Below are 4,447 nucleotides of genomic sequence, written 5' to 3' on the forward strand. Positions count from 1 at the left end.
CACTGTGCTCAGTGTGGGAATGGGCACTGTGCTCCGTGTGTGTGGGAATGGGCACTGTGCTCAGTGTGGGAATGGGCACTGTGCTCAGTGTGTGTGGGAATGGGCAATGTGGTCTGTGTGGGAATGGGCACTGTGCTCAGTGTGTGTGGGAATGGGCACTGTGGTCAGTGTGGGAATGGGAACTATGCTTACTGTGTGTGGAATGGGCACTGTGCTCAGTGTGGGAATGGGCACTGTGGTCAGTGTGGGATTGGGCACTGTGCTCAGTGTGTGTGGGAATGGGCACTGTGCTCAGTGTGGGAATGGGAATTGTGCTCAGTGTGTGTGTAATGGTCACTGTGGTTAGTGTGGGAATGGCTACTGTTCTCAGTGTGTGTGGGAATGGGCACTGTGTTCCATGTGGGAATGGGCAGTGTGCTCAGTGTGTGTGGGAATGGGCACTGTGCTCAGTGTGGGAATGGGCACTGTGCTCAGTGTGGGAATGGGCACTGGGCTCAGTGTGTGTGGGAATGGGCACTGTGCTCAGTGTGGGAATGGGCATTGTGCTCAGTGTGTGTGGGAATGGGCACTGTGCTTAATGTGTGTGGGAATAGGCACTGTGGTCGGTGTGGTAATGGGCACTGTGCTCAGTGTCTGTGGGAATGGGCACTGTGGTCAGTGTGGGAATGGCTACTGTGCTCAGTGTGTGTGGAATGGGCACTGTGCTCAGTGTGGGAATGGGCACTGTGCTCATTTTGGGAATGGGCACTGTGCTAAGAGTTGGAATGGGCACTGGGCTCAGTGTGGGAATGGGCATTGTGCTCAGTGTGGGAATGGGCACTGTGCTCCGTGTGGGAATGGGCACTGTGCTCAGTGTGTGTGGGAATGGACACTGTGCTCAGTGTGGGAATGGACACTGTGCTCAGTGTGGGAATGGGCACTGTGCTCAGTGTGGGAATGGGCACTGTGCTCAGTGTGTGTGGGAACTGGCACTGTGCTCCGTGTGGGAATGGGCACTGTGCTCAGTGTTGGAATGGTCACTCTACTCAGTGTGGGAATGGGCACTGTGCTCAGTGTGTGTGGGAATGGGCACTGTGCTGAGTGTGTTTGGGATTGGGCACTGTGCTCAGTGTGGGAGTGGGCACTGTGCTCAGTGTGGGAATGGGCACTGTGCTCAGTGTGTGTGGGAATGGGCACAGTGCTCAGTGTGGGAATGGGCACTGTGCTCCATGTGGGAATGGGCACTGTGCACAGTGTTGGAATGGGCACTCTGCTCATTGTGGGAATGGGCACTGTGCTCCGTGTGGGAATGGGCTCTGTGCTCAGTGTTTGTGGAAATGGGCACTTTGCTCAGTGTGGGAATGGGCACTGTGCTCAGTTTGCGAATGGGCACTGTGCTCAGTGTAGGAATGGGCACTGTGCTCAGTGTGTGTGGGAATGGGCACTGTGCTCAGTGTGGGAATGGGCACTGTGCTCAGTGTGTGTGGGAATGGGCACTGTGGTCAGTGTGGGAATGGGCACTGTGCTCAGTGTGTGTGGAATGGGCACTGTGCTCTGTGTGGGAATGGCCACTGTGCTCAGTGTGTGTGGGAATGGGCACTGTGGTCAGTGTGGAAATGGGCACTGTGCTCAGTGTGTGTGGAATGGGCACTGTGCTCAGTGTGGGAATGGGCACTGTGCTCAGTGTGTGTGGAATGGGCACTGTGCTCAGTGTGGGAATGGGCACTGTGCTCAGTGTGTGTGGGAATGGGCACTGTGCTCAGTGTGTGTGGGAATGGGCTCTGTGCTCAGTGTGTGGAATGGGCACTGTGCTCAGTGTGTGTGGGAATGGGCACTGTGCTCAGTGTGTGTGGGAATGGTCACTGTGTTCCATGTGGGAATGGGCATTGTGCTCCATGTTGGAATGGGCACTGTGCACAGTGTTGGAATGGGCACTCAGCTCAGTGTGCGAATGGGCACTGTGCTCAGTGTGGGAATGGGCACTGTGCTGAGTGTGGGAATGAGCACTGTGCTCAGTGTTTGTGGAAATGGGCACTTTGCTCAGTGTGGGAATGGGCAATGTTCTCAGTATGGGAATGGGCACTGTGCTGAGTGTGGGAATGGGCACTGTGCTCCGTGTGTGTGGGAATGGGCACTGTGCTCTGTGTGGGAATGGGCACTGTGCTCAGTGTGTGTGGGAATGGGCACTGTGCTCCGTGTGTGTGGGAATGGGCACTGTGCTCAGTGTGGGAATGGGCAATGTGGTCTGTGTGGGAATGGGCACTGTGCTCAGTGTGTGTGGAATGGGCACTGTGCTCAGTGTGGGAATGGGCACTGTGCTCAGTGTGTGTGGGAATGGGCACTGTGCTCAGTGTGGGAATGGGCACTGTGCTCAGTGTGTGTGGGAATGGGCACTGTGCTCACTGTGGGAATGGGCACTGTGCTCAGTGTGTGTGGGAATGGGCACTGTGCTCCGTGTGTGTGGGAATGGGCACTGTGCTCAGTGTGGGAATGGGCACTGTGCTCAGTGTGTGTGGGAATGGGCAATGTGGTCTGTGTGGGAATGGGCACTGTGCTCAGTGTGTGTGGAATGGGCACTGTGCTCAGTGTGGGAATGGGCACTGTGCTCAGTGTGTGTGGGAATGGGCACTGTGTTCAGTGTGGGAATGGGCACTATGCTTACTGTGTGTGGAATGGGCACTGTGCTCAGTGTGGGAATGGGCACTGTGCTCAGTGTGGGATTGGGCACTGTGCTCAGTGTGTGTGGGAATGGGCACTGTGCTCAGTGTGGGAATGGGAATTGTGCTCAGTGTGTGTGTAATGGTCACTGTGGTCAGTGTGGGAATGGCTACTGTTCTCAGTGTGTGTGGGAATGGGCACTGTGTTCCATGTGGGAATGGGCACTGTGCTCAGTGTGGGAATGGGCACTGTGCTCAGTGTGGGAATGGGCACTGGGCTCAGTGTGTGTGGGAATGGGCACTGTGCCTAGTGTGGGAATGGGCAGTGTGCTCAGTGTGTGTGGGAATGGGCACTGTGCTCAGTGTGTGTGGGAATGGGCACTGTGCTTAATGTGTGTGGGAATAGGCACTGTGGTCGGTGTGGTAATGGGCACTGTGTTCAGTGTCTGTGGGAATGGGCACTGTGGTCAGTGTGGGAATGGCTACTGTGCTCAGTGTGTGTGGAATGGGCACTGTGCTCAGTGTGGGAATGGGCATTGTGCTCAGTGTGGGAATGTGCACTGTGCTCCGTGTGGGAATGGGCACTGTGCTCAGTGTGTGTGGGAATGGACACTGTGCTCAGTGTGGGAATGGGCACTGTGCTCAGTGTGGGAATGGGCACTGTGCTCTGTGTGTGAGGGAACCGGCACTGTGGTTAGTGTGGGAATGGGCACTGTGCTCAGTGTTGGAATGGTCACTGTACTCAGTGTGGGAATGGGCACTGTGCTCAGTGTGTGTGGGAATGGGCACTGTGCTGAGTGTGTTTGGGATTGGGCACTGTGCTCAGTGTGGGAATGGGCACTGTGCTCAGTGTGGGAATGGGCACTGTGCTCAGTGTGTGTGGGAATGGGCACAGTGCTCAGTGTGGGAATGGGCACTGTGCTCCATGTGGGAATGGGCACTGTGCACAGTGTTGGAATGGGCACTCTGCTCATTGTGGGATTGGGCACTGTGCTCCGTGTGGGAATGGGCACTGTGCTCAGTTTGCGAATGGGCACTGTGCTCAGTGTGGGAATGGGCACTGTGCTCAAAGTGTGTGGGAATGGGCACTGTGCTCAGTGTGGGAATGGACACTGTGCTCAGTGTGTGTGGGAATGGGCACTGTGGTCAGTGTGGGAATGGGCACTGTGCTCAGTGTGTGTGGAATGGGCACTGTGCTCTGTGTGTGTGGGAATGGGCACTGTGGTCAGTGTGGGAATGGGCACTGTGCTCAGTGTGGGAATGGGCACTGTGCTCAGTGTGTGTGGAATGGGCACTGTGCTCAGTGTGGGAATGGGCACTGTGCTCAGTGTGTGTGGGAATGGGCCCTGTGCTCAGTGTGAGTGGGAACCGGCACTGTGCTCCGTGTGGGAATGGGCACTGTGCTCAGTGTTGGAATGGTCACTGTACTCAGTGTGGGAATGGGCACTGTGCTCAGTGTGTGTGGGAATGGGCACTGTGCTGAGTGTGTTTGGAATTGGGCACTGTGCTCAGTGTGGGAATGGGCACTGTGCTCAGTGTGGGAATGGGCACTGTGCTCAGTGTGTGTGGGAATGGGCACAGTGCTCAGTGTGGGAATGGGCACTGTGCTCCATGTGGGAATGGGCGCTGTGCACAGTGTTGGAATGGGCACTCTGCTCATTGTGGGAATGGGCACTGTGCTCCGTGTGGGAATGGGCTCTGTGCTCAGTGTTTGTGGAAATGGGCACTTTGCTCAGTGTGGGAATGGGCACTGTGCTCAGTTTGGGAATGGGCACTGTGCTCAGTGTGGGAATGGGCACTGTGCTCAGTGT

The sequence above is a fragment of the Carcharodon carcharias genome, chromosome 23, assembly GCF_017639515.1.
Source record: "Carcharodon carcharias isolate sCarCar2 chromosome 23, sCarCar2.pri, whole genome shotgun sequence".
NCBI lineage: Eukaryota > Metazoa > Chordata > Chondrichthyes > Lamniformes > Lamnidae > Carcharodon > Carcharodon carcharias.